We start from the raw sequence: 25,125 nt of genomic DNA, 5'->3' as shown, positions 1-25,125 counted from the left end.
CTGGCTAACCTGGAGTACCTAAATCTAAAAGCTCTTAATGGCAGGTTTCAGGGAAACCATCCACTGGCAGCCTTCTACTATTCCTCATCCACCTGCACAACAATAGACCAGACCTTCGTTTCTCTCCCACTTTTCCAACGGGTTGTTTCTTTCCACCTAGGTGACAGAGGCAACAACAATCCTCACCCGCAAGAGACAACCCAATTAACAACAATGCGAATGTTCACCAGGGCACAGGAACCTCCCAACACCGTCTTCATGCTCAACTACAAGAGAATGGAGTTCGGTCAGGCAACCATAGAGCATTTATCTCAGTCCGCAATGGTGTTACTTTATGAATTTTTGGGGCAAATCAGACAGTAAAATATTAAGATGGGGTTTCTTTGCCACCAAGCTTGTGTGAACTTTCGCTGTACCACTCAAAACAAACCACTCCCAAGCACCCAACGTGACCGGGTGCATTTCAAAGGCCCAAAGGATTCAACTCAGGCAGCTTAAAAGATCTATAAACAGCATCCTAAGGTCCCTTTGGCGCAATCCTGAGGACCTGGCTCACTATGCAAGGTGCACTAAGACAGCAAAAAGCAACACTGAAAAAGCTGAGGTGGACCATCAACAGATAGCAAGAGTTTGAGGTTGGTGCAAAGTTATTTGTGGACATCAATCATAATGACAGTACATGATTCTGGTGAACAACCAACAAGCTCATATACCCTTCTCATGGATAAGTCACCTCTTACATAGCCAAAGACTCCTGGGCAACGTATCTGGGGGCCCACTTTAATCAGCACCGCCTTCCAGACACAACAGGCTCAGAAGCCAGTCTAACAGCAGCAAACACTATGTAAAACATCTCTCAGGAGGCTATCAGCCAATTGGTATCAGCTCCTCTGTCAGTAGATGAACAAACCCACTCCCCAAGGTCACTTAAAATAAATTCAATCAGGTGTCAATTCGGCAAAGGCAGAAAAAGGGGACCCGGGCCTAACAGCATTCCCCTGTGGTTTTTATGCACAACACGGACTTCTGGGCAGAAGCACAAGAACCAATCTTCCTCGAAATCAGACTCAGCAGCACAATTTCAGCTTCCTGGAGAGGGACACTAATATCTCCAATACACAAAAATGGAGACAGGACCATGCCAAAGAATTTTCGCCTAATTGCCTTCATTGGCAATGAGGCAAAATACTTTGCAGAAACGTTACTGGAGGAACTCTCGGTTTGGGCAACTGATAAAGGAATAATACTACTAAACTAAACTTGTTTTTCAAAAATCTCAGGCTCGACGACTAACATCATGGCCATATCACTGCTTAGAGACAAGGCGAAAGCCTCAAAGCAGCCACTTCATCTATGCTTCATCAATTACAAGGCAACGTTCAACCAAGTGGAGAGGACCATACTCTAGAGCAAACTGATGTGCTGGGGCATTCCCAGGACCCTCCTGGACTTGCTAATCGCTCTACACACAGACAAATGGGTGCAGGTGAAGCTGGGAGAAGGAACACACCTCTAAAGGTGAATTTCAACAAGCAAAGGGTTAAATCAGGGGTGTGTCCTGGCTCCCACTTTGTTCAATCTGTTCTTAGCTGATCTGATGCCGGCACTCAGCATCTGCAACTCCCATGCCCCGATGCTAGGGGGATTGGTGCTGTTGAGCTTCATGTATGCCAACAGTGTTGTCCTAGTCAGTTATACAAAGGTAGGCTTACAGCGCCTTCTTAACCCAATGCAGGAATGTTCCAATAAAAATGGACTGACCATCAATCTCGCCAAAACACGTACTATGACAACTTTTTTTTTATTTTATTTTATTTATGCGATTTTCTATAGCGCGAACTTTACCCTAAGGTGTCAGAGCGCTTTACATAAGCACCAGTTGAAAAACATAAGGATTTAGGATTACATGCGTTACAAAGAGGATACACACGGAAAAAATTGCAAATGTACAAGATGTAAAGTCACACTAGGAGGAGATACAAGTGGATATACTCTAAGAGTCACATATGAATGGTAGATAGTATAAAGGTCTACTGCATATACTAGTGATTCGAGTTATCTCTATATACATAGGGAAGGGATACGAGTGGATATACTCTAAGAGTCACATAGAAATGGAAGAGAGCACAACGGTCTACTGCATATACTAGTGATTAGAGTTATCTCTATATACATAGGGAGGGGATACGAATGGGAATGGTAGAGTACAAAGGTCTACTGCATATACTAGTGATTAGAGTTATCTCTATATACGTAGGGAGGGGATACGAATGGATATACTCTAAGAGTCACATAGGAATGGTAGAGTGCAAAGGTCTACTGCATATACTAGTGATTAGAGTTATCCCTATATACATATATATACACACATAGTAGATTTCTTCAGGCAGAGTTCCCTTAAGTGGGATCGTAGGGGGGACGCGGTCACAACACCAAGAGAGGGTGGGAGGGAATCAAGGGTAAGGAGAGGAGTGCGTGGCAACCGGAGGTAAAAGGTTTCCCGGTCGGGCTGGGTGATCATTGACAAAGCAGATATCTTTGTGCATCAAAGGGACACCATAGAAAGGAAAGGTCTGGTACTAGCAGTGTCACTAAAAAGTCTAAAATCAACACTAAAGCACCATCATGATCACCTCTTTTCCAGGTAGTGCACACCAAACTGCTGAGAGCAATAACATACGGCATTGAGCTCCAAAAAGGCAAGGATGCTAAAATCCTAGATAGCACACAAGTGAAAACATACAGGATCATCTTCAGCCTACCTAAGTACACCCCGCCTGCACAAATCAGGCTGGAGTTTGGTCTCCAAAAGCAGTCACTGGCAAGGACCTTTTATCCACCACTGGGGCAAAATCAGGAAAGCGACTCTCAGCACTCTTAACTACCACTTGTGGCAGGAGCTCCAACAGAGGGACTCATTGCCGGCCAGGGCACATCTGAAGGAATCCCTGGCCAGGACCGGGTTGACTCAGTTATGAGAAATGCCAGCTACTCACTCCGTGTTCAAAAAATCAGTGTGGAAATCAATTAAACTCCTCTCTTTAGTAGAAGACCAGGTTGAATTCTCAGCCAGAACTCACTCCTGAATGTCATTTAACACCTACAGCGCACCAGCACCCCTGAAATACTTCAGCCTAGGCTTCCCTAGATCCATCAAAGAGCAATTTTTTAAATACCATCTGGGGCTGCTGCCATGCACATCCCATTTTCCTCATTGATTGAGAGAATCCATTAGAAAGAACTGCCCCGTTTGTGGAACTGACATGGAGGATTTACCGCACCTGTGAAGAGTTGCTGGAGTAAAGAAGACAAATGCTGAAAGCTCTGTTTAACCAAAGAGGGATTTGGTCACGGAGGCAGGCCTTGCTGGCCTGCTTCGCTCCTGATGACCCACAGCTGAACTGTAGACTGGTAAAATTCCTTGTACTGGCATGCGGGAAATTGCCAAAGGACACAATATGCTGAGAAGACTTTGACTGTCTTGGCACCTTACACCTATGAAATACTGCTGCTTTCTGCGCTTGTGCTCGGACCTGGGATGTTGGGCGAGGGTCTTTGGCTACCACTCCCTGCGAAGCAGCCCCTGTTTAAGACCTGAACAATTCCAAATCCTGGTTCTTGCACATAGCACTTTCTGATCTCCTGCACTTCTTGCATATGGGGATTGAACTCGTCAGGCAAGGGTTTTTGGTTCCAAACTCATGCAAAGTTGCCTCCAACCAGGCCCCCCTGACTTTTAGCCTCAGCAGCCTCTGCTCCAGAACGTTTGTACTTACTCCCCTTCCCTCAAGTGCTCCCTCAACACTTCTTGCAGTCTCATTTTGGCACCCTGACAACAAAAAAGATTTGTATTTGTCGCATGTACAAAATATGTTGTAATACAGACATTTGTGAGTTTTATTTTAGCATAATTATTACTATACTATTTTAATTGATTCTATTCCTCGCTTAACGCTTGCATTTCAATCACCTCAGCGATTTTGTTTCTCCTTCCATTACGGCATTACCCATGGTTCTTCCGGATAATACCTACCCGGCACTTCTGGGCAGGGCCGGACTGGAAACCAAAACCGGCCCTGGCAAAGTGCTCGGCCGGCACCCCCCTCCCCACTTGGGGAGTGGGGGAGGGGGGGTTGGAGGTGCAGCCGAGCGCTTTGCTAGGGACGGTGTTTCGGCCGAATCTATGACATAATATCGACAGACAGAATATAGACATACAAAAATATCGACACAAAAATATCGACATCAAAAATATCGGCGTTCTATCTACATAAAGGTAAGTACAAAAATATTTAGAAAAAAATATTGTAGTACAAAAATATCGAAGTTAAAAATATCGTTTTTTTAAATGTATTAATAATAATGTAAAAATAATTTTAAAAAAAATTTAATTTGACAAATTATAAATATAAACATTAAAACATTTAAAAAATATTAACTAATACATATACATTTAAAATAAATGTAAAACTCTACATATAAATTAATATATATACTTACTCCACATATTGCAACAGTAGGGAAAGCGTTGGATAGCGTAGGGGTAAAAATTACTATTCCCACTCCAAAGAGTGCAACAGTAGGGAAAGCGTTGGATAGCGTAGGGATAAAAATTACTGTTCCCACTCCAGAGTGCAACAGTAGGGAAAGCGTTGGATAGCATAGGGGTAAAAATTACTATTCCCACTCCAAAGGGTGCAACAGTAGGGAAAGTGTTGGATAGCGTAGGGGTAAAACTTACTATTCCCACTCCAAAGGGTGCAACAGTAGGGAAAGCGTTGGATAGCCTAGCGGTAAAAATTACTATTCCCACTCCAAAGGGTGCAACAGTAGGGAAAGCGTTGGATAGCGTAGGGGTAAAAATTACTATTCCCACTCCAGAGGGTGCAACAGTAGGGAAAGCATTGGATAGCATAGGGGTGAAAATTACTATTCCCACTCCGGAGGGTGCAACAGTAGGGAAAGCTTTGGATAGCGTAGGGGTAAAAATTACTATTCCCACTCCAGAGGGTGCAACAGTAGAGAGAGCATTGGATAGCGTAGGGGTAAAAATTACTATTCCCACTCCACAGGGTGCAACAGTAGGGAAAGCGTTGGATAGCGTAGGGGTAAAAATTACTATTCCCACTCCAGAGGGTGCAACAGTAGGGAAAGCGTTGGATAGCGTAGGGGTAAAAATTACTATTCCCACTCCAAAGAGTGCAACAGTTGGGAAAGCGTTGGATAGCGTAGGGGTAAAAATTACTGTTCCCACTCCAGAGAGTGCAACAGTAGGGATAGCGTTGGATATCATAGGGGTAAAAATTACTATTCCCACTCCAAAGGGTGCAACAGTAGGGAAAGCGTTGGATAGCGTAGGGGTAAAACTTACTATTCCCACTCCAAAGGGTGCAACAGTAGGGAAAGCGTTGGATAGCCTAGCGGTAAAAATTACTATTCCCACTCCAAAGGGTGCAACAGTAGGGAAAGCGTTGGATAGCGTAGGGGTAAAAATTACTATTCCCACTCCAGAGGGTGCAACAGTAGGGAAAGCATTGGATAGCATAGGGGTAAAAATTACTATTCCCACTCCAGAGGGTGCAACAGTAGGGAAAGCTTTGGATAGCGTAGGGTTAAAAATTACTATTCCCACTCCAGAGGGTGCAACAGTAGGGAAAGCGTTGGATAGCGTAGGGGTAAAAATTACAATTCCTACTCCAGAGGGTGCAACAGTAGGGAGAGCATTGGATAGCGTAGGGGTAAAAATTACTATTCCCACTCCACAGGGTGCAACAGTAGGGAAAGCGTTGGATAGCGTAGGGGTAAAAATTACTATTCCCACTCCAGAGGGTGCAACAGTAAGTAGGGAAAGCGTTGGATAGCGTAGGGGTAAACATTACTATTCCCACTCCAAAGAGTGCAACTGTAGGGAAAGCGTTGGATAGCGTAGGGGTAAAAATTACTGTTCCCACTCCAGAGAGTGCAACAGTAGGGAAAGCGTTGGATAGCGTAGGGGTAAAACCTACTATTCCCACTCCAAAGGGTGCAACAGTAGGGAAAGCGTTGGATAGCCTAGCGGTAAAAATTACTATTCCCACTCCAAAGGGTGCAACAGTAGGGAAAGCGTTGGATAGCATAGGGGTAAAAATTACTATTCCCACTCCAGAGGGTGCAACAGTAGGGAAAGCGTTGGATAGCATGGGGGTAAAAATGACTTCCCACACTACTCCCCCTTTAACACACAACACACTACACATACAAAAAAACACAATTAATATAAATATCAATTAATCAATTAATAACAGTTAATATTATTACATTGATGTAATTATTAATTAACTAATTAACACATATTAATTACCAATTAATAATTAATTACCAATTAATAATTGATTACCAAGATATTTACACAAATAAACAATATTTATTAATACATTATTTATAATGAATATTATGAAATAATTAAAACAACTAATTACCAATTGATTAATTAACAATTAATTAAAAATAAATACCAATAAATAAATACAATCTCTTTCATTAATTTAATTAAATAATGTCACACCCTGTTCCCCAATAGATACACAACCCACTACACATAAATAAATCACATAAAAAATGTAATTGTCATGTAATCACTTAATTATAATTAATTACCTATTAATTATTAATTAACAATAACAAAAAATAATAAATATTACTACATTAACTCTAATTTATTTAATTAACGAATTAATAATAATTAATTACCAATTAATTTTTAATTAATGATTATTTATTAATCAAAATTATTCAATAATAATAATAATTAAATAATTATAATTAAATTACTTCCCACCCTATTCCCCTATAAACCCACAACCCGCTCTGATACTAAAACGCAAAATGTAAACAAAATTACTCATTTCTAAACACACATTAAAAACATATTTAACAAACATAAACAACATAATAAAATACATAACACTAAACACAATTTCGATATTACTAACATACATACCTTAATATCGATATTCTGTCTATCGATATTATTGCACATCGATATTCTATACCATCGAAATTAAAACATCGATATTATTGTATATCGATATTTTAATTTCGATATTTTGTCTCTCTACCGTTTCAGCCAATTTTGTTGCAGGGCCGATTTTGCAGCTATGCTGCAAAAACGGCCCTGTAACAAAATCGGCCACCAGGGGCTCAAAACCGGCCCCCACCCTTGCAGCGCACCCGGGGATTGCCCGGTGCCTGCTATGGCCAGTCCGGGCCTGCTTCTGGGCATCCCACCTGTGAATTGAGACAGCTGTTCTCTCATATAATTTAGCTACCTGTTTTTATCCCAACTGTATCCCGGATCTGTTACTGCCTATTATTTCTTTCCTTGTATAATGCATCTACCTGTTCCTATCCCAATTGTATACACCCGTCCTAAGACTGTTTTTACCACCTATCAATACTGTAAAGCGCTCTGATACCCTCAGCGGTCTGGTTCGCGCTCCATAAAACTCTAACATAAATAAATAAATTAATACAGGTTTCAGTACAGGATAAAGCTTTTATCCTAACATATGAGAAAGATTTTACAACAAAAGAGATTTCTATTTGTCGCACATGTAAATCATGTTTTACTACTGACATTTATGGTTTTTATTGTATCACAATTATTATTATACTCGTTTAAATAATTTTAACATGTTTCAGTGTATGAGAAATTTTTTATCCTAACATATGTGAAACATTTTACCTTAACACGTGCAACACTGTATTATGTTTGATTTAATGTTTTATTGCTGGAGTTATTATTACAATGAATTTATTATGAATAAATTCTGAAAATATGAGGCTGTGAAGTAACCATTATTAAATCATGTAGAAGAGTTAGCGGTCTTCAGTGTAACTCATTCACTGCTTCTCTCCCCTTCATAGTACTTTGCTCTGCAGCCTCTCAATTTGATAGCCCCTTACACGGGCATTCTCTCCAAATGTTTCTGAACTCATCCATTCGCATATTTCACACACTCCTCCATCCTCTTCATGGCTGTCTTTTCATTCTGTCCTTCTGATGGTACTTCATTTCTTCTCCTTCACTTAACTCTGTTATTCTCCACACACAAACCTACCCACTCGCCTGTAAGCATTCATTTTCATTTCCTATACTGGTCTCAATATTTCACCAGCAGTGTACCTACATTACACATTTTCCCATAGATTTATATGTGACCATTACTCTGTGCACTCTGCAGAGATGCCAAGTATTGAAAGAGCGCATAGTCTGAACACCTTTATGGCCCAGTGAGAGGCCTGTAAGAAACTCACACTGCCTTCATCCTTAGTTCCAGAACTCTCAACGGTGCCTCGTCAAGAGCACCCACCCCAACCCACAACAGTTACATTACACAAGGTCACTTTCTTTTTTTAGGTTTTGCTTGCACTCTGCTTGTTAGGTATTGCCTGCACAGCGCTTGTGCTGTTCTTGTGAAATCTATTGTTTTAAATATATCTTAAAAGAGACTTACATCTTGCCTTCAGTTCTTCTGTGTGCTTGTCAGTTTGCTTTCCTCAGTTTCTATTGGTTGTAGTCTGTTCTCCCTTCTGTGTCTATCTTATCAGTCTCCCGAGGCCTAACTACCCATACGTGTTGGTTGTTCGAACTTTTTTTCTTTTGGTTAACGCTCCACATCGTTTACTTTCCCTGGCTGCATGCATTTAGACCGTGCTTTTTGTTTGTCTCGTCCTGTTTGACATTTTTTCTGCTTTCTACAGTGTCTTTTATTTAAACTTTTGTAGCACGCATTTCAAGCATGCTTGTGAATCGGCGCAGAGACTCAAACCTGGCTCCCTAGCTCGCCAGCGCCAAGGTAGGCAGTACTATCCATTATGCGACATCCACTATCCTGCCCCTTCTCTCTATTGTTTTCCTTTCATCTGTAGCACTCCAAACGAGCGCATATTTTTGCAGACTGTTCTCCTCTCATCCCCTAATGTTGCTGGCATCTGCCTCCAGCCCCATCATTGCTTGCCACATGGTGATTACTTTCACCCGAAACCCCGGCCCATCATTGCCTGCACCCAGACCCCCTTTTATTGTTTAACAGAAGACAATTATTATCCCTAGAGTAGTTCCTTTCGTTGATATATTGTACAAATAACAAGAAATGCTAAGAAAAAAACTGCACTACTTTTGTCTAATGCACTGAGAAGAGCACGTACAGTTAGAGTGCAATGAGAACACATCAGCAGTGATGGGCTATTGGGAACTCCCTTCCGTCACAAATACACGTCTTGTCACATGATGCATTGCACAATATTTTTACAGTTTTAAGAGTAACTTCAGGAGAGAAAATGATGTAATAGGGCTTCAAGCGAAATGAAAAGTCGAACAAGAAAGAAAATGCATTTAATGGAATTGGGCAATGTGTGGAGCGGTTTGCGTCAAAAAGATTGACATTAGCTTTCACATCATCAAGGTACAGGAATACTTTATATCACCACCAGATACTGCACATTATATTGCCTTTCCAAAAAAACAAGTAATAACACTTTTACCGCGTTTCTTTAACTTATATTGCATAACTGCTCACAAACGTAAAACTTACCAAAAAAGAAAAAAAATTAATCACATAGGCGAGAGTTAATGCGTTTACCAATGCTTCTTTATCATGGTGAGATTAAATGATTTGCCCAGAATCACGGGAAGTTGACCCAGCACCAACACTCGAACCTGGAACCCCACTCTGGAATCCCAGCGTACCCTCTGAGAGAGTCCACTGCGCCAAGGGAGCCACTCTCAGCTGAGGTATGGTATGGCACTCCCTCTCCCCTTTTTGGGGAAGGATCCAGTATGTAGGCCTTGGAGTCTCAGAGACCCCTCTGAGAGAGTCCACTGTGTAAAGGGAGCCTCCCGCAACAGAGATAGGGAAGTGATACCACTTCCCTCGGGATCACAGTTTACTGGACTGTGGACGTTGCTTTGACTCGTCTACCAGTTTGTGTCCCCCGTCGCCCTTTCCCTCCTCTTTCCATGCGATGTCCTTCACCCTCCCCTCCTCTTTCCCGCGTTCATTACCTGTCTGCTTCCCCAGCTCCTTCCCCCTCCCCTGAATCTTTCCTCTTGCCTGCTTTTCCCCTTACGTATTTGTGCTTATTGTTTATCTTGACCTTACAAGTAACTATGTTGCCATGCTCTAAGAACTGTGTAACCTTTGTAACGATGCAACCTGTAACTATGATCTGATGCTCATGTAAAGCGCTCTGATACCTCCGGGTCTAGCCAGCGCTATATAAAATCTTTTAAATAAATAAATATTTACAAGGAGGGCCGAGCGGCAGCCGAGCCAATGGTCTGGCTCAGATCATGGAGCCAGTGCACGAGCCCAGCCTCGAACATGCTTACTGTGTAAATCACACAACAAACATCACATAAACATGATTATGCGTCTTCAAGATTTAAAAAAGTGTATTTCCTTAACATGTGAAACTTTATTAATAATTCACAGTACAGCACTGCATTGCCCTAAGAGGTACTTATTAAAAGTGATAGTTTTAAAACATGAACCATTAGTGAACTAAGGGGCAAGACAACTGTCATGTGCACCCAGATTATTATAGAGCAACATTGCAGACTATTAAATCAAGTGCAGTAGGTTTTTCTGCAACCGGCATTCTCAACTCACATAGTTAAAAGGGCTTTCATGCCCGGTAATGAAGAAAAAAGAGGGTTGGTGAGATAACATGTTTGCCTTAGATCACACGATTTAAGTGGGGAAGCCGAAATCTATTCAGGTTTTCTTGTTTCACTTTGTACAAATTAGCCAGGAAACGGGTCTCTAGTTGCCTCCCCTTATGCTACGGCTTTATTTTTACCTCATTGAGCATTTTTCTGAAATTCTTATACAGCTAGAACTCGGCATGAAGGTATTGGAGCGTTTTACATAAACATTATTACATCACATTGTCTTTCGCAGTCGTTGTTTTTAGGGAGGAGCAGATTAAGTGATTTGCCCAGAAAAACAGGATGTTGAGTCGACCCCGAACCTCGAACCCGGTCTCCACTTCCTAGTAGAGGGAGGCAGACAGGCAAAAGCCAAATATGAGCTCGGCTCGATATATCCTCGAGGTTCCAACAGGACCTCGAGCTGAGGAGAAAGAGCCAGGTTTCAGACTCGAGCCCGGCTCGATTTTGCAGGGTCTCGCCCACGGCCCACCTCTAACATTTTGTGTATCAAACAAGTTACTTAATAAAATTATTTTACCTTGCTGCGTCGGCGTGACCTTGAGATGTGCGTCTAACACTCGATCGATCGCCAGACAGAGGGTTTTTGGACATAAAACAGCCCGTCTAGTCCACACAGCCACCCGGAGAGCGCGTTTTTGGTGTACGGTACCCGCTGCTAAGCCGCGAGATACAGCATTTCATGTGAATCTCAATTTCCTCCCAGGTGCGGCTCTCCTCTCTCATTTGCATTATGCTTTGCCGCGTTCCTTTAAACACACAACCCCTTCTGCGTACTCTTTGCTTTAGAGCCGCGTGCTTCATGTTTAACGCCGATCGTCGTGCTTTGTCGCCGTCATCGAGTCCCAGCGGTGTTTAGAGGTGATGGGTTGCCCTGTTAGGCCGGGGGTCGGGAGCTCAGCGATGACGCGTCCTGCTCTCCAGTAGCCCTGCTCTCTGCCCTTCATCCTTCAGCCGTACAACGGTGAGCTCTGTGCCGTCGAACAAGAGGAAACAAAATAGAATCACTCTGCCCTATAATACAGGAGGACTGGGGAGTAGAGAAACGGGAAACAAGCCGAGGGGAAGACTTGGTGTGCTTTCGCGAAAAGAATAAAAAGTTCCCAAAAAGCAAACAGTTTTCAAGGATTAAAGGAACCTGTCAGAGACATTATAAAATGGAGGGACAAACAGGATACAGATTAGGTCAAACAAATAAAACCAGGAAATAGCAAGAAAATAAATGTGCGAAAACAAAAACAATGATGGAAACGAATGGGTGGAGATGCTTTTCGGGTCAGGTCCATGTCCCCATCAGGGGCGTAACACAGGCCCCGGCAGCGCAGGGGTGCCACTACCTCAGGGGGCACGAACTCTTCAGGGGACCCTGATCACATTCTGCCTGGGGGCATCATTTTGCCATGTGCCACTCTCTCCAATATGTTTTCGCAACCAGACTGTTTAGGCGGGAATCCACCAAAAATTGTGTTGGTTGAGTGGGGGTAAAACTGGGTGCTCTCTGGAAGGTAGAGGTAAAATTCCAAGACTGAATGCGAATCGCACAGTGTTGTGCAGGGCTGTCGCGCCTTCATTTCTGGGCTGCGCTTTCACTGCTAGATATGTATCATAATTAAGGCTTTCAGTTTTCCGTTTTTACTGATTTTTGCAGACAAATACAGAAAGAAAACAATATATTTCTTGTCTGTAATTGTTTTTAAAAGAGAAAACATATTGAAAATCGTGCTTCTTGTGAATGATTCTTATTGCGGTCCTTCATAAATTCCAGACCATCTGCTAAGCAGATAGAACGCATGTGGTTTAAAAAACAGGATGAGTTTTCCTTAAATACAGGCATACGTTAACATATATCTCTCTATAATGCTAATATTTTTCTGTCAGAATATTGGTTTGTTACAATCTGCCTACTTGATTTGCTAAAACGCGAAAGTCCTCAAAGTAAGAGTGCATGTTTATCAGTGAAATAAATGTGGAAATATACAAATTTACAACTCATTTTATTCCCCAAACATAAAATAAATATGGATAAATGCCAATAAAATGGCCCAAAAAGAAATATGGACAAATAACAGATGGAAATGTTACAAAAATAAATAACATAAAACTGGGAACCCTAATCATCATAATGTATTTATGGTGAGGCAGTATCGTCATTTATCACATTTTTTTTTAGTCTGGTGGCTTAGTGGACTAATGTAAGGACCTGTGTTTGACTTCATGGTAACAGGTTCAAATCCTGGTGAGTTCATTGATAAATTGAGTACCATTTAGATGGGTAACTATAAACATCTGTTAGTCGACGCCAAGATGCCTCACTCTACAGTATACCTGATACCTTCAGGCAATTCTAGGACACCATTTTGCTCAAGGGTGGGGAACTGATTAACAGATCCCTCCAGTCTTCCACAGTCCCCAGATCATGGAAACATGCCAAGGTTATCCCCCTGTTAAAACAAGCATTTGCAATGCAATAGGTCTCGCATTAGGAAAGTTTGAGCTATTAATATTGTAAATGACACATTTTTTATTTATGTGTTGGTTTTGAAAATAGCGAAATTAATAGCTTTGTCATTTACAATGCCAATAGTTTTAACTTTCGCAAACGTGACACCTATAGCATTTGTAATGCAATATGTGTTGTATTTACATGACTTACATGTATTGATATTACAAATAACAATGGCTTTTAATTTGTTTTAATAATTAATACTTTAATAAGTTATGGCAATAGCTTAAACTTTTGTAAATAACTTTTATGAAGATTATATTCAGTGTATTTTATTGTGACGAAAATCCAAGAACAGAAGTGAAATATTAACATATTTTTGTGACATTGAGAGAACATATTTGAACCAGTTGTTGTTGAATGGTTGCACAGAGTGATGGTGTGGCGTTCAGTGGTGCTGAGTGATGCTGTGGCGTTCAGTGGTGCTGAGTGATTCTGTGGCGTTCAGTGGTGCTGAGTGATGCTGTGGCGTTCAGTGGTGCAGAGTGATGCTGTGGCGTTGAGTGGTGCGGAGTGATGCTGTGGCGTTGAGTGATGCTGTGGCGTTGAGCGATGCTGAGTGATGCTGTGGCGTTGAGTGGTGCTGTGGCGTTGAGTGGTGCTGTGGCAATGTAAAATGTAGCAGGGCGAGATCTAGAGGGGCCTTTTGAGGAACCAGAAACATTTGAAGCTAACTAGGATGGCAGAGAGCTGATGAAAGGGACGCTTGTGGATGCCTGATGCTTGTGGATGTCTGATGTTTGTGGATGTCTAATGCCTGATGCTTGTGGATGTCTCACGCTTGTGGATGCCTGATGCTTGTGGATGCTTGACGCTTGTGGATTCCTGACGCTTGTGGATGCCTGACGCCCGTGGATGCCTGACGCTTGTGGATGTCTGATGTCTGATGCTTGTGGATGTCTGATGCCTGTGGATGTCTGACGCCTGTGGATGCTTGATGCCTGTGGATGTCTGACGCCTGTGGATGTCTGACGCCTGTGGATGCCTGACGCTTGTGGATGTCTGATGTCTGATGCTTGTGGATGTCTGATGCTTGTGGATGCCTGACGCTTGTGGATTCCTGACGCTAGTGCATGCCTGACACTTGTGCATGCCTGACGCTTGTGCATGCCTGACGCTTGTGCATGCCAGACCCTTTTTGGATGCCTGACGCTTGTGGATGTCTGATGGGTGATGCTTGTGGATGTCTGATGCTTTTGGATGTCTGATGCTTTTGGATGTCTGATGCTTTTGGATGTCTGATGCCTGGCGCTTGTGGATGCCTGACGCTTGTGCATGCCTGACGCTTGTGCATGCCTTATGCTTGTGCATGCCTGACGCTTGTGCATGCCAGACCCTTTTTGGATGCCTGATGCTTGTGGATGTCTGATGTCTGATGCTTTTGGATGTCTGATGCTTTTGGATCCAAGACACATACAGTAAAGGGGACCCGTGGGCAGTTTAATGACCAGCTCTGAATACAGGCCCATCTAACAGTAATCACAAGAGAGTATCAGAGGGTCAAAAGTGAGACAAGCTAATTGTAAAACACAGAACAGGTGTAGCGCTCCCACTGGCCATATGACTAAGGGGCAAAGGCTATAAAATATGCCAGATCAAGATCAGTATCTGGTCTCTGGCTCCCATCAGTCACCACTCGGAACCGCCCTTCATCATTTGGGGCTCCGAGGACCAACACTGTACCAGATCTTGGTATATTAACAGAAAGAGGTGATCTTCCTGTTAGTCAGTAAGTGTTGGTGTTATGGTTGAGACCATATGTGTTGGTAAAGTAACTGACAGGGTTGGAAAAAGGTGTAGTGTGCAGTGCAAGAAAAAACCAGGAGAAATGTAAGGGTGAATAAAATTGGTTTAAGGAGCAAAAATTAATTTAATGAGGTATAACTCCTAGCACCAATATTAAAAAATAGCTCAGACAGGGCGAATTTATAACCTGTCTAGTGGTGTAACGTGGTCGACATGTTTCAGCAAAACTGGCCACTAGCCTTGCTTTCTTCAGGACCTAATTAAATACAGCTACTGCAAACAAAAAAACCCAACGTGATAGATAAGTAAACAGTAAAATGTAGTGTAGGAACGACACCGAAAAGTCACCTGAACCTCCAGGTTGTGTCTGTTCCAGATCTCTTCATACACTCAGCGGTGGGCTGAAATAAAAAGCATGGCGTGAGCTAATCCCCCCATACCTGTCTGAAACAAGCCTGTCTAGTATACCTGGTGCAATTCATCCACATAGGTGTAGTCCATGACTTGGACTCTGAACAGGCACACTGACCAAGTTTGAGTAAAAACGTGGAAATTGAAGCATTTCAAGTTTCACAGGGTACCCCTTACCTGATTAGTAAGAAGTATACACCTCACCCCGCCTGGCTGCGGCTCAGGACTGGTGAAGCACCGCTCTAAAAAAGGGGTGAATAAATTCAAAGACAAGAATCATTCACCGTATCATGTCTGGACTCGTTCAATGAGAGCACTAGTCATAGCTGAATGTTAGCAGGTAGTGTATGGCGGTAGAAATCTCATAACTGCTTGTACACAGAATGTGTTCAATGTTGCATATTATCTTTAGTTGCAAGATCCAATTATCAACTGCACTGAGCCAGGTAGTGTGTGGCGGTAGAGATGTCATAACCGCTTTAACACAGGATGTATTCAATGTTACATGTTATCTTAAGTGGCAAGACCAAATGCCAAATATGCTATGCCCAAACGTTGGAACCTCTGATGTCCATAACCTTTCGAAAGACATTGCGTGCCCCGCGGGTGAATGACTGTTAAGGCGTGGAAAAGGGACCCACAGAACCCGTTAGTAACGGATTACATGCTCAAGACTGCGTGCTATGGCTCTAAAAACGCACGCTGTAGCTCAGGAAGCGCTGCGCACACTCACCTGTCCGTCGGTACTTCCTAGCGGCATCTGTGCCGTCTGGGGAGGTGACGGCGGTGTGTTCACGAGGGGATTATATGACGCGTGCCCTCATTGGTTCATTGCGCTCACGTGACGCGCCGAACAGAGCGTCATGCGTTAGTGATAAAACGGAGCACCTGATAGGGGCAGCGTCCCGGCTAGGTAACCAATAGCGATCCTAGTCGATGAAAACAATAACAATGAACTTAATCCCTCGGCAATGGAAGTATGTTGAATAGTGTGATTAACCCAGAGTGGAGTGCATCACTTTACACACCTAGATTACAAAGCTAGCCACAATAGCGAAGTCCTTGATCTTGAAAAGGTTACAATAAAAATTATGACCATATCAGAGGTCGCACGATAAAGGACATAGCAGGCAAAAGAAAGTAAAAAAATGAGGCGCAGTCCCCCCGGGATGTATCTGTGGGATGAGACAGGTATCATATTGGCATCAAATGAATTGCTCACTGGCCTAGAGGTGTATATACATTTTACATTAAATGCCCATTAGAGCATATTTGACAAAGTCTGATCACCATGCTGAGTCGAAGACACAACAAGGGGATGACTCAAAACGAGGACCAGGGGATATCATCATTCAACCCCGTGCGGTCGGTCCCCAACCTTAGTACCCATTTTTGTTCTTTCTTGTGTAAGAAATCGCTCACATTGGTGATATGGGATGGAATGAATGGTTTCTCCAAGACCGTCCATTTGAAGGACGTGGGTGTGTGATTTTGCGTGATGAAATGATTGGTGAGTTTGGTAGCCTGTCTCCTGCAATTAATAGTACTTCTGTGCTCAGATAGCCGCACCTTTATTTTGCGGGTGGTCATCCCGACATATCTAAGCTGACAAGGGCAGGTTATGAGATAGATTAATTTGTCGCTATTACAGTTCGTGAACTTAAGTTGTCTCCAAGGTCTAGAAGTCCCGATGTCTATCTCATTTGTCCTAGATGTTTGGGGACATGATTGGCAAGTGCCACACGGATGGTGGCCAGACACAGGGGGTAGATCCCAAAGGGTACCTACAGCTCTCGGAGTCTCATCAGGGGGTCTGGTGTGTACCATCCTGTCCCGCAGATTGGGACCCCTTTTAAAGGAGAATAGTGGTTGTAAAATAGAATGTGGTCCTGAGTTCAAGATGGGCCAGCGTTTCTTAACCGCTTTCTTAATACTGTGCGACAGTGTGCCAAAGGTGTGTACAAAGGTTAGCCTTTCAAGGGGTGCTTTAGGAGTGGTAGGTTCTAAAAGTGCTTCCCTATTGTTGTTACTGGCACGTTTCAAAGCTCGATGTACCAAACAGGGAGGGTATTTCCTTGCGACAAGCTGGCTTTTGAGTGCAGTGGAATGTGTTCCGAAAGCAGTGTCAGTGGAGCAGTTTCTTTGGACTCGCAGGAACTGTCCAAACGGAAGATTATCCCGCAAGGACTTGGGATGGTGACTGTCATATAACAACAGAGAGTTCCTGGACATAGGCTTCCTGTACAATTCGGATTCCAAACCCGTGGACGTGGCTTTAATCATGAGATCAAGAAAGGCTAGCTTGTTTTCGCCAATCTCAACGGTGAAACGTAAAAAGGCATTCCTGCTATTCAACCAACCGAGGAAGTCTTGACAGCTGTCTCTGGAGCCCCGCCACACCACCAGAATATCATCAATATATCGTCTCCATGTTCTTATCTGTTCACGATATGGATTGGACTCATTGAGGACAAACCGCTGTTCGAAATAGTGCACGTAGAGGTTTGCCAGGCTCGGGGCATAAACGCTACCCATGCTCGTTCCAGACACTTGTAAATAGATGTTATCTTCGAACTGGAAGAAGTTCTTCTTCATGGCTAGGGTGGCACAAGCCATGATAAAATGTATTGGAGTGATGGTATCTCTCTCGGTGGTGTCCAGTAAGGAGTGAATGACCTCCAGGGTTTCGTCCTGGGGTATAGAGGTGTATAACGCCTCTACATCAAACGAGACCAATAGGTCCGTATCGATGTCAAAATCGAGGTCAGGTAATATGCGTAAGACGTCGGTTGTGTCCTTGAGGTAGGTTGGCATAGTTTGGACCATAGGGCGTAAAAAGTGGTCGACAAACGTGGATAAGGGTTCCAGAACGGACCCAATGCCCGAAATGATGGGTCTACCTGGCGGTGGGCGTTTCTCCTTTTGTACTTTAGGTAGTATATAAAAGTAAGGAGTCACCGGATGTTCAGTATTGAGGAACCGGGCCTCTGACTCAGTTACCCATCCTTCGCTCACTGCCTCCTCTGTCATATTGCGAATCGTCCTTTGCAAATCTGCTGTGGGGTCTTGGTCCAGGAGGCGATAAGATCTGACATCGCTTAATTGGCGAAGGCATTCAGCCCTGTATGTCTCAGTGTCGAGGACGACGATTGCCCCTCCCTTATCCGCTGGCTTTATCGTCACGGATTTATCAGCCGACAAAGACTTGAGAGCCTGGTGCTCAGCCTTAGGGAGATTACAAAAGGTTTTTCTGTCGTGTTTAAAGAGCTCGTCGATGTCCTTTTCGATCGCCTGCTCAAAAGCCAGGACGTTTGCTGGCATCAGAAGAGTGGGTGGATTGAACGTCGATTTCGGTCTTAATCCTGTGTTGGTCATTACTTCTTCCTGGTCCGATTTCTCTTTGTCCTTAAAGAAGAAGTGTAGTCGCACCTTTCTGATAAATTTTGCCAATTCCACACGAGTTTCAAAATGTTCGTTCTTGTGTGTTGGAACAAAGCCCAATCCTCTGTTGAGAGCCGTTTGCTCAATCTGAGTGAGTGTGCGGCTACTCAGATTGATCACGATGCTATCTCCGTGGGGGTCTGTTCTTTGTTCTTGGCCGTGGTACTCCGTAAATTCCGAGTCGAGCTCGTTGTCGGCGGAGAGTTGAACTGTACTTGAGGTTGTGGTTGTACTGGTGTTTTGGACTGTCCTCTCCTTCTGCCCCGTGACCTGCCGTGGCCATACCCTAAAAAAGGCTGCCCATTAAAGTTGGTGGGGAAGGCTGGTGGGAAAGTTTCTTCTACCCCGACCCCTACTAGGTAGCGACTCGGGTAGTGACAATCAATCCAGACCTAGTAGGGGTCGGGGTAGAAGAAACTTCAATCAGTCCTGGAGAGGTAACCAACACAATCAGGGCCCACAACAGTGGTGGCCACCGAACCCGTGGCAGTATGGGCCTCCGAATTTTCCTCCCAACCAACAGATTCCCTTCCAACCTCCCATGGGACCTTTCCCTCCCAATTTCCCACCAGCCTTCCCCACCAACATTAATGGGCAGCCTTTTTTAGGGTATGGCCACGGCAGGTCACGGGGCAGAAGGAGAGGACAGTCCAAAACACCAGTACAACCACAACCTCAAGTACAGTTCAACTCTCCGCCGACAACGAGCTCGACTCGGAATTTACGGAGTGCCACGGCCAAGAACAAAGAACAGACCCCCACGGAGATAGCATCGTGATCAATCTGAGTAGCCGCACACTCACTCAGATTGAGCAAACGGCTCTCAACAGAGGATTGGGCTTTGTTCCAACACACAAGAACGAACATTTTGAAACTCGTGTGGAATTGGCAAAATTTATCAGAAAGGTGCGACTACACTTCTTCTTTAAGGACAAAGAGAAATCGGACCAGGAAGAAGTAATGACCAACACAGGATTAAGACCGAAATCGACGTTCAATCCACCCACTCATCTGATGCCAGCAAACGTCCTGGCTTTTGAGCAGGCGATCGAAAAGGACATCGACGAGCTCTTTAAACACGACAGAAAAACCTTTTGTAATCTCCCTAAGGCTGAGCACCAGGCTCTCAAGTCTTTGTCGGCTGATAAATCCGTGACGATAAAGCCAGCGGATAAGGGAGGGGCAATCGTCGTCCTCGACACTGAGACATACAGGGCTGAATGCCTTCGCCAATTAAGCGATGTCAGATCTTATCGCCTCCTGGACCAAGACCCCACAGCAGATTTGCAAAGGACGATTCGCAATATGACAGAGGAGGCAGTGAGCGAAGGATGGGTAACTGAGTCAGAGGCCCGGTTCCTCAATACTGAATATCCGGTGACTCCTTACTTTTATATACTACCTAAAGTACATAAGGAGAAACGCCCACCGCCAGGTAGATCCATCATTTCGGGCATTGGGTCCGTTCTGGAACCCTTATCCACGTTTGTCGACCACTTTTTACGCCCTATGGTCCAAACTATGCCAACCTACCTCAAGGACACAACCGACGTCTTACGCATATTACCTGACCTCGATTTTGACATCGATACGGACCTATTGGTCTCGTTTGATGTAGAGGCGTTATACACCTCTATACCCCAGGACGAAACCCTGGAGGTCATTCACTCCTTACTGGACACCACCGAGAGAGATACCATCACTCCAATACATTTTATCATGGCTTGTGCCACCCTAGCCATGAAGAAGAACTTCTTCCAGTTCGAAGATAACATCTATTTACAAGTGTCTGGAACGAGCATGGGTAGCGTTTATGCCCCGAGCCTGGCAAACCTCTACGTGCACTATTTCGAACAGCGGTTTGTCCTCAATGAGTCCAATCCATATCGTGAACAGATAAGAACATGGAGACGATATATTGATGATATTCTGGTGGTGTGGCGGGGCTCCAGAGACAGCTGTCAAGACTTCCTCGGTTGGTTGAATAGCAGGAATGCCTTTTTACGTTTCACCGTTGAGATTGGCGAAAACAAGCTAGCCTTTCTTGATCTCATGATTAAAGCCACGTCCACGGGTTTGGAATCCGAATTGTACAGGAAGCCTATGTCCAGGAACTCTCTGTTGTTATATGACAGTCACCATCCCAAGTCCTTGCGGGATAATCTTCCGTTTGGACAGTTCCTGCGAGTCCAAAGAAACTGCTCCACTGACACTGCTTTCGGAACACATTCCACTGCACTCAAAAGCCAGCTTGTCGCAAGGAAATACCCTCCCCGTTTGGTACATCGAGCTTTGAAACGTGCCAGTAACAACAATAGGGAAGCACTTTTAGAACCTACCACTCCTAAAGCACCCCTTGAAAGGCTAACCTTTGTACACACCTTTGGCACACTGTCGCACAGTATTAAGAAAGCGGTTAAGAAACGCTGGCCCATCTTGAACTCAGGACCACATTCTATTTTACAACCACTATTCTCCTTTAAAAGGGGTCCCAATCTGCGGGACAGGATGGTACACACCAGACCTCCTGATGAGACTCCGAGAGCTGTAGGTACCCTTTGGGATCTACCCCCTGTGTCTGGCCACCATCCGTGTGGCACTTGCCAATCATGTCCCCAAACATCTAGGACAAATGAGATAGACATCGGGACTTCTAGACCTTGGAGACAACTTAAGTTCACGAACTGTAATAGCGACAAATTAATCTATCTCATAACCTGCCCTTGTCAGCTTAGATATGTCGGGATGACCACCCGCAAAATAAAGGTGCGGCTATCTGAGCACAGAAGTACTATTAATTGCAGGAGACAGGCTACCAAACTCACCAATCATTTCATCACGCAAAATCACACACCCACGTCCTTCAAATGGACGGTCTTGGAGAAACCATTCATTCCATCCCATATCACCAATGTGAGCGATTTCTTACACAAGAAAGAACAAAAATGGGTACTAAGGTTGGGGACCGACCGCACGGGGTTGAATGATGATATCCCCTGGTCCTCGTTTTGAGTCATCCCCTTGTTGTGTCTTCGACTCAGCATGGTGATCAGACTTTGTCAAATATGCTCTAATGGGCATTTAATGTAAAATGTATATACACCTCTAGGCCAGTGAGCAATTCATTTGATGCCAATATGATACCTGTCTCATCCCACAGATACATCCCGGGGGGACTGCGCCTCATTTTTTTACTTTCTTTTGCCTGCTATGTCCTTTATCGTGCGACCTCTGATATGGTCATAATTTTTATTGTAACCTTTTCAAGATCAAGGACTTCGCTATTGTGGCTAGCTTTGTAATCTAGGTGTGTAAAGTGATGCACTCCACTCTGGGTTAATCACACTATTCAACATACTTCCATTGCCGAGGGATTAAGTTCATTGTTATTGTTTTCATCGACTAGGATCGCTATTGGTTACCTAGCCGGGACACTGCCCCTATCAGGTGCTCCGTTTTATCACTAACGCATGACGCTCTGTTCGGCGCGTCACGTGAGCGCAATGAACCAATGAGGGCACGCGTCATATAATCCCCTCGTGAACACACCGCCGTCACCTCCCCAGACGGCACAGATGCCGCTAGGAAGTACCGACGGACAGGTGAGTGTGCGCAGCGCTTCCTGAGCTACAGCGTGCGTTTTTAGAGCCATAGCACGCAGTCTTGAGCATGTAATCCGTTACTAACGGGTTCTGTGGGTCCCTTTTCCACGCCTTAACAGTCATTCACCCGCGGGGCACGCAATGTCTTTCGAAAGGTTATGGACATCAGAGGTTCCAACGTTTGGGCATAGCATATTTGGCATTTGGTCTTGCCACTTAAGATAACATGTAACATTGAATACCATCTGTGTTAAAGCGGTTATGACATCTCTACCGCCACACACTACCTGGCTCAGTGCAGTTGATAATTGGATCTTGCAACTAAAGATAATATGCAACATTGAACACATTCTGTGTACAAGCAGTTATGAGATTTCTACCGCCATACACTACCTGCTAACATTCAGCTATGACTAGTGCTCTCATTGAACGAGTCCAGACATGATACGGTGAATGATTCTTGTCTTTGAATTTATTCACCCCTTTTTTAGAGCGGTGCTTCACCAGTCCTGAGCCGCAGCCAGGCGGGGTGAGGTGTATACTTCTTACTAATCAGGTAAGGGGTACCCTGTGAAACTTGAAATGCTTCAATTTCCACGTTTTTACTCAAACTTGGTCAGTGTGCCTGTTCAGAGTCCAAGTCATGGACTACACCTATGTGGATGAATTGCACCAGGTATACTAGACAGGCTTGTTTCAGACAGGTATGGGAGGATTAGCTCACGCCATGCTTTTTATTTCAGCCCACCGCTGAGTGTATGAAGAGATCTGGAACAGACACAACCTGGAGGTTCAGGTGACTTTTCTGTGTCGTTCCTACACTACATTTTACTGTTTACTTATCTATCTCGTTGGGTTTTTTTGTTTGCAGTAGCTGTATTTAATTAGGTCCTGAAGAAAGCAAGGCTAGTGGCCAGTTTTGCTGAAACATGTCGACCACGTTACACCACTAGACAGGTTATAAATTCGCCCTGTCTGAGCTATTTTTTAATATTGGTGCTAGGAGTTATACCTCATTAAATTAATTTTTGCTCCTTAAACCAATTTTATTCACCCTTACATTTCTCCTGGTTTTTTCTTGCACTGCACACTACACCTTTTTCCAACCCTGTCAGTTACTTCACCAACACATATGGTCTCAACCATAACACCAACACTTACTGACTAACAGGAAGATCACCTCTTTCTGTTAATATACCAAGATCTGGTACAGTGTTGGTCCTCGGAGCCCCAAATGATGAAGGGCGGTTCCGAGTGGTGACTGATGGGAGCCAGAGACCAGATACTGATCTTGATCTGGCATATTTTATAGCCTTTGCCCCTTAGTCATATGGCCAGTGGGAGCGCTACACCTGTTCTGTCTTTTACAATTAGCTTGTCTCACTTTTGACCCTCTGATACTCTCTTGTGATTACTGATGCTTTTGGATGTCTGATGTTTGTGGATGTCTGATGCCTGGCGCTTGTGGATGCCTGACACTTGTGGATGCCTGACGTTTGTGCATGCCTGATGCTTGTGCATGCCTGACGTTTGTTCATGCCTGACGCTTGTTCATGCCAGACCCCTTTCGGATGCCTGACGTTTGTGGATGTCGGATGTCTGATGCTTTTGGATGTCTGATGCTTTTGGATGTCTGATGTTTGTGGATGTCTGATGCCTGACGCTTGTGGATGCTTGACACTTGTGGATGCCTGACGCTTGTGCATGCCTGACGCTTGTGCATGCCTGACACTTGTGCATGCCAGACCCTTTTTGGATGCCCGACGCTTGTTGATGTCTGATGGGTGATGCTTGTGGATGTCTGATGCTTTTGGATGTCTGATGCTTTTAGATGTCTGAAGCTTGTGGATGTCTGATGGGTGATGCCTGTGGATGTCTGATGCCTGTGGATGTCTGATGCCTGTGGATGTCTGATGCCTGTGGATGTCTGACGCCTGTGGATGTCTGACGCCTGTGGATGTCTGACCCTTGTGGATGTCTGACGCTTGTGGATGTCTGACGCCTGTGGATGTCTGATGCCTGTTGATGTCTGACGCTTGTGGATGTCTGACGCTTTTGGATGTCTGACGCTTTTGGATGTCTGACGCTTTTGGAAGTCTGACGCTTTTGGATTTTTGATGCTTGTGGATGCCTGAAGCTTGTGAATGCCTGACGCGTGTGGATGCCTAACGCTAATGGTGTGTGTGCGCGCCTATAAAGCGTGCACTGACGGCTGTTTGTGTCTGCCTGGTGAAAGCCTGCACTGACGGCTGGAGTGTGCCTGTTAAAACGTGCACTGACAGTTGGTGGTGTGTGTGTGCCTAGTGAAAGAGAGCACTAACGTCTGGTGTTGTGTGCCTGGTGAAAGTGTGAACTGACGGCTGGTGGTGTGCATACCTGGTGGAAGCGTGCATTGACGGCTGGTGGTGTGTGTGCTTGGTGGAAGCATGCAATTATAGCTGGTGGTGTGTATGTTTGGTGAATATGTGCACTGATGGCTGGAGGAGTGTGCCTGTTAAAATGTGCAATGACAACTGGCGTTGTGTGTCTGTCTGGTGAAAGCTTGCACTAACAGATGGTGATGTGTGTCTGATGAAAGCGTGCACTAACGGCTAGTGGTGCGTGTGCATGATGGAAGTAGGCACTGACTGGTGATGATAGCTAGTGGTGTGTGTGTCTATAGGAAGCATGCACTAATGGCTATTGGTGTGTGTGCCTGGTGGAAGCGTGCA

At 44.3% G+C, this 25,125-nt stretch overlaps 1 protein-coding gene across 2 annotated transcripts in view; it reads right to left on the bottom strand.

Moving 5' to 3' along the window:
* LOC147679817 (beta-1,3-galactosyltransferase 2-like) overlaps window positions 1–25,125 on the bottom strand; it is a 294,865-nt gene that overhangs the window by 166,961 nt on the left and 102,779 nt on the right. Inside the window, exon 1 of one of the 2 annotated variants that reach the window (XM_086943369.1) lies at window positions 11,232–11,396. The exons of the other annotated variant lie outside the window; for it this stretch is intronic. The gene's annotated coding sequence lies outside the window, so the exon portion shown is untranslated. Of the gene's footprint in view, window positions 1–11,231; window positions 11,397–25,125 lie in introns of those variants that run through there. 2 annotated transcript variants of the gene reach the window in all.

This window comes from Lissotriton vulgaris, chromosome 11, assembly GCF_964263255.1.
Source record: "Lissotriton vulgaris chromosome 11, aLisVul1.2, whole genome shotgun sequence".
Classification (NCBI taxonomy): Eukaryota; Metazoa; Chordata; class Amphibia; order Caudata; family Salamandridae; genus Lissotriton; species Lissotriton vulgaris.
This window is presented reverse-complemented; position numbering and strand designations above follow the sequence as displayed.